Genomic DNA, 13,446 nt, shown 5'->3' on the forward strand with positions numbered 1-13,446 from the left:
CACTTTTGCCATTTTCATTTTTTCTGGAAAAACTCCAGTTTTCAAAGATTGATTACATACATGCGTTAAAGGTTTAACACAACCAATAATACTTTTTGTCATAAACATGTCAATACCATTCCAGTCAGTTGACTTTTTACTCTTAAATGTTTTAACAATCTCTATAATTTCTTTTTCATCAGTTTCCTTAACAAACATAGATTCGTTAATATTTACATTCTTGCTTAACACATCATTTATACTGCCGGTCTTTGCAAACCCCTCAGCCAAACCTGGACCAACTCCAACAAAAAAATCATTAAATTCATTTGCAGCTAAGATCATATCCTTAACTTCTATATTATCTTTTGTCAGAAAATAATTAGTGTCTTCCGTTTTACCTTTTTTATTCTTGATAATTTCATTCAACACTTTCCAGGTATTTAGGGGCCAAGCCCCGAAGGGGCTGTAGCCCCTATTGTAATTGTACGTTTTCCCTTTTATTATTATTATTCTTCCTCCCGAATGGGAGTCTATGGCAGCCCTATCAACGGAACATGAGAAAATGATGAAATTTGGCACAGTTGTAGAGATGCTCATGAATAGTGATTGGACCAAATTTGGAGTCTCTAGAACCAACTCTATAGCGCCACCACCAGTTCAAAATTTCAACATTCTAACGGTTTTAACATTTGAACTCTTTGTCATAGAAAAATTAAATTTAGTTCATCTGATTCGTCTCTTCATGCTGATGCTATTCAACTTCTTACATTAAGTCTCCACCCATTACAGTAGCGGCCATTTTGAAAAGTACAGTATTTGTTTTTTTCGCTTCTCCTCCTTCAAAATTTGTCCAATTTTGTCCAGACTTTGATCAGGTGATCTTTGGTCTGAGCCGCACAGAAATGACTGAACAGATTTTTTTTATTCATCTTTGTTCAAAAGTTATGTCACGAAGTTAACGAGGTTGACCCGAAATTGCTATAGAGGCTGTATCTCGGCCAAACTTTGAGCAATCGAAACAAAAATTGGTACCCTTGATCAAGACCATGATCTAAGGTTCCATGCCGAATTTGGGAACAGCGCCACCTACAGGTCATGAGATCTGAAAAATGGCTATTTTGGCCAATAACTTTTGAACACTTTATTAGAAAATCAAGATCTTGGTGTCTATGGATTCCCTGTGCCATGCCGAATCCGAGGATATCGAATTCGTCAACATCGGATGAACCACGTGTCCGCCATTTTGAATTTTGTCATAAATTGCAATAACTTTTAAACAATTTGACATATCTTCACACAAATTGGTATGTATGACCTTTAGAAGGTCCTGAAGGTACCTGAGAAGTTTCAACACAGCGCCACCTACTGTTCCACAGATGTAATGATTATTGCAAAACCACTTATAACTTTTGAAAACACTTTCCAAAATGTGTATGCTTTATGTCATTTTATTCCCTGGCTTATGCCGATTCCGACGATGTGTCATTTGTCATTTTCCTTAAATGTACCTGTCCGCCATATTGAAATAAATGGAAAACAGTTTTTTCGCTACTCCTCCTACAATTTTTGTCCAATTTTGTCCAAAATCAGCTCAGGTGATCTTTGGACCGAGCCGCACAGAAATGACTGAATGGATTTTTGATATTCGCTACCATTCCCAAGATATTCATCTCTGAATATCCGCTTGAGGTGAAAGATTATAGTATGTTTTCAACTATTATCACCATCTTCTCTGGCTCAAATAAAGCTACTGTATGCGCTAAAAATCTTTGTACATTTTTGCTCTTCTGTCAGGTTTGTTAGAGGGACTATGCTCCAAACACATTAAGAGCCATAAAGTTACATGTCCTTGTAAAGGCTATATATAAAATCAAACAATCTTTATACAGGTATTATATTTGCATAAAAGTACATTCAAGAGACTAAGTTACTATGAACATGTGTAAGGCATATAGGAAAAAAACAATTAGCTATAAAGAATACAGAAATCCTCTCTCCTGGTCTATTGTGAAAGTTTATGTTGTTTTGTAAATGACATTTTTCCACTAGTCGATGATGTTGTTTACATTTTGTTTCTTTGTTTTTGTATGTTTGTACAGTTTGTAAAGACTACTCTCAGAATGTGGTCAAACATGTTCACAGGAGTTAATGGAAACATTATCGAATACATCATAAAGAGAATTAAACGGCTTCTTCTAGTTCTTCGACATGACACTGCTTAAGACTAAACCAATGATATTTCTTTTAGGTCATCTTTCTGGTCTGTCTACAATGTGGGGTCACAAGACACAACGCCCCAACATGAAAAGTGAGTCTTGCTGTTTTTCTCTTATACAGTTATTACACTTCAAACTTTTCTAACTATTACACTTAAAGCTGTCAGTTTCATGGCACAGTCATAGATACACAGTTCTTTTGTGTTTGTCTTTAAGTAAATTAATTACACTTGATAAGTAGTAGTTTTAAGTGAAGGGTGGGATAATTCAAGCCCCTTTTTATTCTGTCAACACCAATAATTTGACACCAGTGTTTTTTGGTGTCTGTCCTTTAGATCTGATCCAGAAAACAGACATTGTTTTTTTTTCTCTATACCATTTGTTATTCTTTTTATGGAAACGTGATAAGCAGTTTTTGTCCTCAGCACCAAAATACTAAAATGTTCTAACATATCGTAAATGTTAATAGTTATAACTAGTGAAAATGCAAGTGAACTGTTTTTACTGAGATAATTTACAGTTATATGTGAAAGAAACTCAGTCTCAGTCAGTTGGATTCTTCTTTCTATTTAACATTGTTATTGTACCGCATGTTTAACAATGCTGGTGTTCTCGGCCTCATCCAACTTCACACAAGTCACAAGGTTTTTCCCAGCAGTCAACTGACTCTGAAACCAGCTCAAATATTAGGATGCAACAGTTTGGAGACATTTGTGTTTATTATGCTTCTTCGATTTGTTTGCACTTTTCCTGAAACACACAGCTTTCGAAATTGTTTACCAATTTTTAATATCAACATTTTCAGCATATTGCTGTGTGCTTGTATTTGTTTGTTTGTTTGTTTGTTTGTGTGTGTGTGTGTGTGTGTGTGTGTGTGTGTGTGTGTGTGTGTGTGTGTGTGTGTGTGTGTGTGTGTGTGTGTGTGTGTGTGTGTTTGTGTGTGTGTCTGCTTTCCTTACACATGGCAAAACAACTTTGAAAAACATTCTTTTTCCTTGAATCTGGTGTAATGTTTGTGAACTCTAGGTGTTCTTAGCTTGTTTGTCCATGTACGTTCCCCATGAATTTGCATGACTTAATAAAATAATGGTTTAAATCTTCGTCTTCGTCATCAGAGTTTTTAAATAGCGCTGAAATAGATTTTTTGGGGCGGTATGTGGATACTGAATATAGCACAAGGAACTCTGAAATATGTTATCTTGTAAAACACCTAAGTATTGGATGTTTCACACCTACAGGCCCTATCTCCTGAATTTGCCATTTAAATAAGGTTTAGGATAAAGTAACTAAAACACAGAGACATTCTACAGCTCTAGCATTACAACGGCTACTCCAAAAACTCTTGAAACATCTGTGATGTCTGTAACACCGACAAGAAGTTCTGTTGAAACGGATCAGTTTCATATAGATGTCCCAATCTCTGTGTTCATTGCTATATGTTTGTTTTTGTTTAATAAAACTGTGATCGGATCTAATGTCCCTGACTTCTAAGAATCTTTATGTTATAGAAATAATAATGGTTTATTCAGATTGCAGAATACTGTTTAAAAGTGTTTGTATATTTTGAAAAACACTAAAATTACAAATATGTAGTGTTATATTCAATATGTACGGTGCATTTTAATTTTTCTCAAAACAATTTAATATGACAATGTTACTAAAAGTCTTAAACTGAACATCTTACCATTATCTTCAGTATAGATGTTAACTTAAAGTTGCCATAGAATGAAATTCCATCCTATCTACATGGTATGGATCTTATTGTGAACAATTTTGTTTGTTTTGTTTTGATCATTTTATTTCGTTTTTTTTGCCTCATATAGAACCAGGATTGCAAGTTTTGTCATACTGTTTTTAATGAACTCAGACATGGTCGTAAATAACAACAAGTGATTCAAACTTTTATTTCAACAATGTTGAATATACATTGAAGTTTGAAGAATGACATTACATACACAAGTAAAACAGTAATCATGAAATTACAAGTGGTCTAACCATATAAGAAAATCTCGGCAGGCTATCATGTTTCGGTCTAGGGTGTAATTGACCAGTGTTTCAACAATTTTGCCGATGATAGTATCAACAGCATTGTTTGAACACAGTGAGACACAAACATCTGTAACAATTGTACACATACAGAGAATCACAGTAACTCCTAACTCTTCAGTACATCCAGACATCACATCCAGAACTTTTCTTATTATTACACAGATCAGATTATTACACAGATCTCTTTGGTGTAAACACACATGCTCAAGACATCAGAATACCATGAAATTTGTCAGGGCTCTTACGACATCCATTAACTTTTTGAGATTTGTTACACGTTTGGTATCCCCCTCACAGTCCTTATTCGAATCAAATGCAGCATTGATGATCTGGTGCATCAAGCTAACCATCTGTCCTCTGAAATAATCTTTAAACATACGGTCCAAATCCCTTTTAGAGGGCACTCATTGCCCGTGGCGCACTGGCACGTGGGTGTCGATGCACAGCCTCATCAGAACTCAAAGGTGGGTCGTTCTCCATCAGCTTTTGCGTAGACATTTCAGAAATCTGCTGCGTTGAAGATGGATTTTTCAGAACTCAACTTGGTGGATGGTATAAAGTTTGTCCCCTATTCGATGCTGAAAGATTCTAATAGTTCCTGGAATCTCCTGTGAGTCAGTCCTTAGGCCTTCTGCATTCATGGTTTGAAGTTTAGGTTTTTGGGTCTGATCCCCCAAAGTGTGAGTCGAAAGAAGCGTCAGGCTCAGACAGACAGGAATGTTGAAATTGATTTTGGCGGCCCATCTGACAATCAGACAATGTTCCCTCAAATTTTGCTCAAAGAGATGTTTGCAGTAGCACAGCAGTCCATGTTGGTACAGTTGTCTATAGGTTGCAGCACCAGCTCCCTCACACAGATCGGTTAGGAAACCCAGTTTTTTTGCGATAACTGAGCTCTCTGTAGAACTTATCAGGACAGCCGATTGGGGACCGCCCTTGCCCCCTGTTGTGCAGGGTGTATGGGGGTTTGTAATCAGGAAGTCATAAAAAATGATATAAAATTTACGACACAATGTGCAACAGAAATAGCAAAATGTAAAAGTCCTGCATACATCACCAGAGAGAAGTTTACTCACTCATTCAATCTACTTATGATATTTTGATTAAAAAACGAAATAAAATGATCAAAACAAAACAAACAAAATTGTTCACAATAAGATCCATAACATGTAGATAGGATGGAATTTCATTCTATGGCAACTTTAAGTTAACATCTATACTGAAGATAATGGTAAGATGTTCAGTTTAAGACTTTTAGTAACATTGTCATATTAAATTGTTTTGAGAAAAATTAAAATGCACCGTACATATTGAATATAACACTACATATTTGTAATTTTAGTGTTTTTCAAAATATACAAACACTTTTAAACAGTATTCTGCAATCTGAATAAACCATTATTATTTCTATAACATAGAGATTCTTAGAAGTCAGGGACATTAGATCCGATCACAGTTTTATTAAACAAAAACAAACATATAGCAATGAACACAGAGATTGGGACATCTATATGAAACTGATCCGTTTCAACAGAACTTCTTGTCGGTGTTACAGACATCACAGATGTTTCAAGAGTTTTTGGAGTAGCCGTTGTAATGCTAGAGCTGTAGAATGTCTCTGTGTTTTAGTTACTTTATCCTAAACCTTATTTAAATGGCAAATTCAGGAGATAGGGCCTGTAGGTGTGAAACATCCAATACTTAGGTGTTTTACAAGATAACATATTTCAGAGTTCCTTGTGCTATATTCAGTATCCACATACCGCCCCAAAAAAATCTATTTCAGCGCTATTTAAAAACTCTGATGACGAAGACGAAGATTTAAACCATTATTTTATTAAGTCATGCAAATTCATGGGGAACGTACATGGACAAACAAGCTAAGAACACCTAGAGTTCACAAACATTACACCAGATTCAAGGAAAAAGAATGTTTTTCAAAGTTGTTTTGCCATGTGTAAGGAAAGCAGACACACACACAAACACACACACACACACACACACACACACACAAACAAACAAACAAACAATACAAGCACACAGCAATACGCTGAAAATGTTGATATTAAAAATTGGTAAACAATTTCGAAAGCTGTGTGTTTCAGGAAAAGTGCAAACAAATCGAAGAAGCATAATAAACACAAATGTCTCCAAACTGTTGCATCCTAATATTTGAGCTGGTTTCAGAGTCAGTTGACTGCTGGGAAAAACCTTGTGACTTGTGTGAAGTTGGATGAGGCCGAGAACACCAGCATTTTTAAACATGCGGTACAATAACAATGTTAAATAGAAAGAAGAATCCAACTGACTGAGACTGAGTTTCTTTCACATATAACTGTAAATTATCTCAGTAAAAACAGTTCACTTGCATTTTCACTAGTTATAACTATTAACATTTACGATATGTTAGAACATTTTAGTATTTTGGTGCTGAGGACAAAAACTGCTTATCACGTTTCCATAAAAAGAAGAACAAATGGTATAGACAAAAAAAACAATGTCTGTTTTCTGGATCAGATCTAAAGGACAGACACCAAAAAACACTGGTGTCAAATTATTGGTGTTGACAGAATAAAAAGGGGCTTGAATTATCCCACCCTTCACTTAAAACTACTACTTATCAAGTGTAATTAATTTACTTAAAGACAAACACAAAAGAACTGTGTATCTATGACTGTGCCATGAAACTGACAGCTTTAAGTGTAATAGTTAGAAAAGTTTGAAGTGTAATAGCTGTATAAGAGAAAAACAGCAAGACTCACTTTTCATGTTGGGGCGTTGTGTCTTGTGACCCCACATTGTAGACAGACCAGAAAGATGACCTAAAAGAAATATCATTGGTTTAGTCTTAAGCAGTGTCATGTCGAAGAACTAGAAGAAGCCGTTTAATTCTCTTTATGATGTATTCGATAATGTTTTCATTAACTCCTGTGAACATGTTTGACCACATTCTGAGAGTAGTCTTTACAAACTGTACAAACATACAAAAACAAAGAAACAAAATGTAAACAACATCATCGACTAGTGGAAAAATGTCATTTACAAAACATAAACTTTCACAATAGACCAGGAGAGAGGATTTCTGTATTCTTTATAGCTAATTGTTTTTTTCCTATATGCCTTACACATGTTCATAGTAACTTAGTCTCTTGAATGTACTTTTATGCAAATATAATACCTGTATAAAGATTGTTTGATTTTATATATAGCCTTTACAAGGACATGTAACTTTATGGCTCTTAATGTGTTTGCAGCATAGTCCCTCTAACAAACCTGACAGAAGAGCAAAAATGTACAAAGATTTTTAGCGCATACAGTAGCTTTATTTGAGCCAGAGAAGATGGTGATAATAGTTGAAAACATACTATAATCTTTCACCTCAAGCGGGATGTTGAAAGAAATTATTCTGCAGACATTAAACAACTTAGGAAAATAATTTGAAATGCTTGTTTGTCAAATAAGAAAGTTCAGTCATATATTTAAAAAGTTTCATCACACATGCTTTCCCATGTGAGGAAAAGCACTTACACTGGTTTGTCTTCACCTAAAACAAAAACACATCCCAACCAATACAATGCGAATAGTGTCATCTGCTATCTGAACAAGATGACTAAATTTAGTGGAATAATAAAAACGTCATTTACAAAACCAGATTTACAAACTTGTAACAACCTTAGAAATTGCTCACGAATGGCTTTTTGTGTTTTCTGTATTTATTATAAATGGTTGTTCTCTTGTATGTTGTACCCTTTTCTTAGTGATTTGACAATTGAATTTACTTGGTGATTTGTGCATATATTTTTTAATTTTATCTTTGAGTTTTACCAGAGTGTGAAAAGCTGTTGAACAACCTCAAACTTTAATGAATGTGCAGCTTTCAGGGCGTTGCTTAGTGTAAGTGTTAGTGTACTTAAGTGTGAAACAGCAAGACTTACTTTTCGTGTTAATGCTTCATGTGATCCCATATCATAGATAGCTGGAAAGTTGCACTAAAAGAAACATCAATTTAATCAAACACTCTCAAGCAGAAAGATTATCACTTAAATTATTCATTTTTATTCCTATTCTGAATGTTGACAGCAAAAAAACAAAACACAGTCTAACAAACATAATGTGAACAGTGTCATCTGCTATCTGAACAAGATGACTAAAACTAGGAGAGTAATAAAAATTTGCAAAACTACATTTACAAATTTTCACAACTGCTCACGAATGTGTTTCTGTATTTTTATTATAACTATACTTTTCAATGTGTGCTGTACCCTCTTTTCTTAGTGATTTCCTCTTTTTTGGTGTTTTGGATACATATAATTCTATATAAAGATTATGTTTGAAAATTATCTATAGCTTTTGCAGAAGTGTGGAACTTTGCATCACAGCGGTGTGACATAGCCCTGATAAAATATGTCCATGTGTAAAAATACACACATAGATTTTAGCACAACTATTTACACACACAGAAAAATATCTAACTGTATATTGTCACTTTCATTGAACATTCCATTACCTGTTTATTTGAGGGTCAAAGAAAATGGAAATAGCTGAAACATACTAAGCTACTTTCTTTATTTTGTGCTGGATGTTGAAGTTAAAAAGTGTTAGTAAAAAACAAACAAACAAACTAAACTTTAAAAGCAACATGAAACCATAATATCCCTATTGAAAATGTTGTATAATTGGTTATATAATTACATGTTGAAGCATACTTTCAGTTTGAAAATGACTTCCATAGTATTTTCTTTTAGTATAAAGCTTTGTCTGGATCACCCAACACAAAGTTTTGTGTTCCGACCTCAAAAAGATCACACCTAGAAGAGTTTTCTTGAGCCTTGCAAGTTTGTACTATATGCTTAAAACTTAATGATCAACATGATTCCCTTGTGGTTGTTAAACACCTCAAGTAAATAATTTTAAATGTAGTTTTGTCAAAAGAAAAAACGTTCATCCATACATTTAAAAAAGTTTTCTAAGTGGGAATTATGTATTTGTCACAAACAAATTCAAAGAGTTTTTACTCGTGTGAGGAAACCACTTGGCTACATTAGTAATAAAAAATGCTGGTCATCAGACTGTTTTAAAAGAAATTAAAGAATAAAATAAAGTAAAAGTTTTGTTTAAACATGCCTTGCTTTCTATGGCAAACAGATGTATAAATGTTTAAATGATTAAAATCACTTATTTAACTCAGAAATTTGAAGTAAATGTGTTTTTGTTCTTTTGCAACACACACACACACACACACACACACACATATAGAGAAAAACACCTGTTTATTTGGGGTCAAAGACGATGGTAATAGTTGAAACATTCTACACTCATCTCTTTAATTTTGTGCTGTATGTTGAAGTTAAAAAAATTGATAGTAAAAAACAAACAAGCTAAACTTGACAACATGAAAACATAATATTCCTATTGAAAATGTTGTATAATTGAGAATATTGTATAATTACATGTTTAAGCATACTCACAGTTTTCTTTTAGTATGAATCTTGATCACTCAACACAAACTTTTGTGTTCTGCCCTCACAAAGATAACACCTAGATTAGTTTTTGCTCGTGTGAGGAAACCACTCAGCTACATTAGTTATAAAAATGCTGGTCATCAGACTGTTTTAAAAGAAATTAAAAAATAAAAGTAAAGTAAAAAGTTTAAAGAAAATAGACAACATGTCTTGCTTTTGTGGCAAACAAATGTGTAAATATTTAAACGTTTAAAATTGTGTGTCTTATTTTACTGTATTTGTATGTATTTGTTCTTTTGCAACACACATACACACAGACGCACACACACACACACACACACACACACACTAACTATTCAAATGTATCAAAAGTAAAGACACATTCAGATCTGAAGAAGACTTCAGATGCCTCAACTCCTGTGGAGCTATGACCCCAACCCCCTGCAAAGACCCCAAACTCTGGATCAACATGCACCAGTGCTAAATTTTTCTATATATCCTAATCATTCGTTAACATATTTTCATAACTTCAGTAAGCACATTGTTTCTTCCATAATTTAATACATTGTTTAAATTAATAAATTGTTAGCTAACTGGGTGATTTGTATATACATTTCTGAAATTGCACAACTTGCACACTCTGATACCAGATTATTGAAACGTTGACATGCACTCCCTGTAAAGCTGCTTTGAAACAATGCATATTGTGAAAAGCACTATACAAATAAATGTGAATTGAATTGAATAATGTTATGTAGACTAAATCAGCACTAAATCAGATATTTTTGTGTGAGAGCCCAGTGAATCACCAGAAAGGTTTTGATGAAGACATCTAAGCAATGTCGTAAAACCATTAACACAAACGCAGAGGATCCCCCCACCGGGTTGACTCAGAATCACCTTCACTGTGAGTTAAATAAATGTTTTTCATTCTTTTGTCTTTTTAACATAGATCATATTGGTGAGTTCGGAAACACAGATACAGATGCTCCAGAAATAACATCTCCCAAACAACACCTATTCTGGGGTGTGTGGTTAATGAGGACTCTTTGGCTTGATGAATATTTCTTATTCTTTGTCTTAGGAACTAACATTAATCTATAGTTTTGGTATTACTCATCATCCTATGGTGCCAACACGCACACACACACACAGTTGTTCTAAAAAAAGAACATGCCCAGACATGTAATTTTAAATAAATATAGCCAGTGTGGTGTAGGGGTAATACATCCTTAATGTCTTGACTCAGATATTCTGACTCAATTAACATATACCCCATTGACCCCAAACAGCACTGATTTTAACACTGAGGTGTGAAATTTGCTTGGGTGACTTTCACCCCCACAATCAAAGGAAAAACATGGTCACCATCAGTTCCCAACAGACTGAAAGGAGCCAGTTACCCAGGATTCACCAAAATGTCATAAAAATGCCAAATCTGGGCTGAGATACAACCTCCATAAATTTACCCATATATCTAACTATAAATCCAACTCACTCTATATCTCATTGACACTCTTGACCTGCCAATCAGGGGACAACAGCCATAAATTCAACCATAAAAAACAACCATTGACAACCACTCATAAAACATATTTGACATCCACTGTCCAGCCAGCTTGAGTGACAACACACAGAAAATCTGGGTCATAAATTAGGGCCATAAATCAGGGTAATAAATCATTATTCTGACACAGTGTATATGATACTCTACTATTGCGTTTGACGATCAGCCCATTGTAGTCCCTGTGCCGCCAAAGAACCAGCTGTACCACAGTCTTCCGACCACTCACGTTGTTCACTTTTTCTGGTGCATTTCCTTAAATAAGGAGTTTTGTCACTTGCAATTGAATCTCGAGTTTTCAGTCCTGACATAACAATCCGACCACGATGGATTCAGCAAGTGGTGAGTGGAGAAACTTCATTGTTACACTCAAAAAAATGATTCTAGCTGCTTGTTCAGTTTATTTAAATAAAATAAGCTGAACCAACACAAATCTTTAGTTTTTTACTTAATTGGCATTTGCACTCAATTGTATTATGTTAAATGAAATTAAATTTGCAAAATGTTAGGTCAACCTAAACCATTTGTGTTGGGACTACATGAATCATTTATGTTGCATTGATTGAACCTGGGCAGTGTATTTCTAGTTCCCAGCATGCTTTGCGTAGGGAAAGATTGGAACAGTAAATGTTGAACTTAAGTGCTGTTTAATGTGTTTTTTAGTAAAGGGAAATACCTTTTAAAGTTTGATGTTCAGTTATATTTGACATTTAAAAGAGTTTATGTCGATTTTTTTTGAGGTTACCATTATGCTGAAGTGTAGACCTTGTGGTTAGGCTCTAGGTGGCTACGTAAAATAAATTTATATTGTTCTCAACGAGCATTAACTGTGCTCAAGCCAGTGATGAGAAGTTCTTTACCTGATCATCACTTGCATGCTATAAATGTTATGTATATGAAAAAGTGTTATTTTAGTTTTTATAGAAATATAAATAAATTAGTTTGAGGGTCAGCACAAAATTTACACAGTCTACATATGGTCATCAGCTTTTCCCCTCTCAATGGTCATGAAACATGTATATCTGTGTACAACAGCTACTCAAAACCTAAGCACAAGCGCACATCTTCACCATGATGGTAACAAAAAAAAAAAAAAAAAGCACTGGTTGGATCAACAAGAATGAATTATGTTCAGGAAACATACACAGAATATGTCAAATGAAACTGGTGTGATCTCATTCAATTAGGATGAATTTCACTCATTAGTACAATTAACCTAGCTTAAGTTCAAATAAATCAGTTCAACTGTGTGGAAATAGGTGTCATAATTGAATTAAGTTAGACCAACAAGTTATTTTTTTGAGTGTAGTAACAATACTCGTTTGGATCAACAGGATGAACAGATCTTGGCTACGGGTCGTGCGGTACAAGCTTTGGTGGCACAGGTGTCGGAGGTTACTGCCCAGCTCCAGCAACTTAGATCGAACATCAGCGGAGCGCCCACTGTGCCCACCCCGCCGTCTGTTCCCCCCTCCGCAGCACAGCCGGATCATCGCCCAATATGCTGGTGAGCCACATTTATGCCGAGCTTTTGTGACGAAGTGCTCGTTGTTTTTCACTCTTCAACCCACGTCGTTTCCTACGGAGCAGTCCAAGGTGGCGTTAATGATCACGTTGCTGACGGGACGCGCTGCGCTCTGGGGAACAGCGGTGTGGGAGAGTCAATCATCATGCTGCGCCTCCTTCCAGTCTTTCACAGAGGAGTTAAAAAGGGTGTTTGATCGATCCGTTTCGGGACGTGAAGCGGCTCGTAAACTGACGGAGTTGCAACAAGGTGATCGTTCAGTTACTGACTATTCCATTGATTTTCGCACCCTAGCGGCAGAGACAGGATGGAACGAGGAGGCACAGTGGGACCACTTCCTGCATGGGTTGGCTGACCGTGTCCAACGGGAGATCGTCGGGTTGGATTTACCCACAACTCTGGATGGACTGATCGAATTAGCCATTAGAGTGGATAGCCGTCTGCAACGTCGTAATCAACAAAGGCGTTCATGTTCCCTCCCGGAGCGGGAGTTCGCCGGCGACACGGTCAGCCCCGTTTTAGATCACGAACCCATGCAGGTGGGCAGAACCCGGCTGACCAGGGAGGAGAGAGAGCGTCGACGGACTAATGGATTGTGTCTCTACTGTGGAGCAAGTGGACATGTCGTTTCCAACTGTCCGGACTTGA

This window comes from Chanodichthys erythropterus, chromosome 10 (genome assembly GCF_024489055.1).
Source record: "Chanodichthys erythropterus isolate Z2021 chromosome 10, ASM2448905v1, whole genome shotgun sequence".
In the NCBI taxonomy this organism is placed as follows: domain Eukaryota; kingdom Metazoa; phylum Chordata; class Actinopteri; order Cypriniformes; family Xenocyprididae; genus Chanodichthys; species Chanodichthys erythropterus.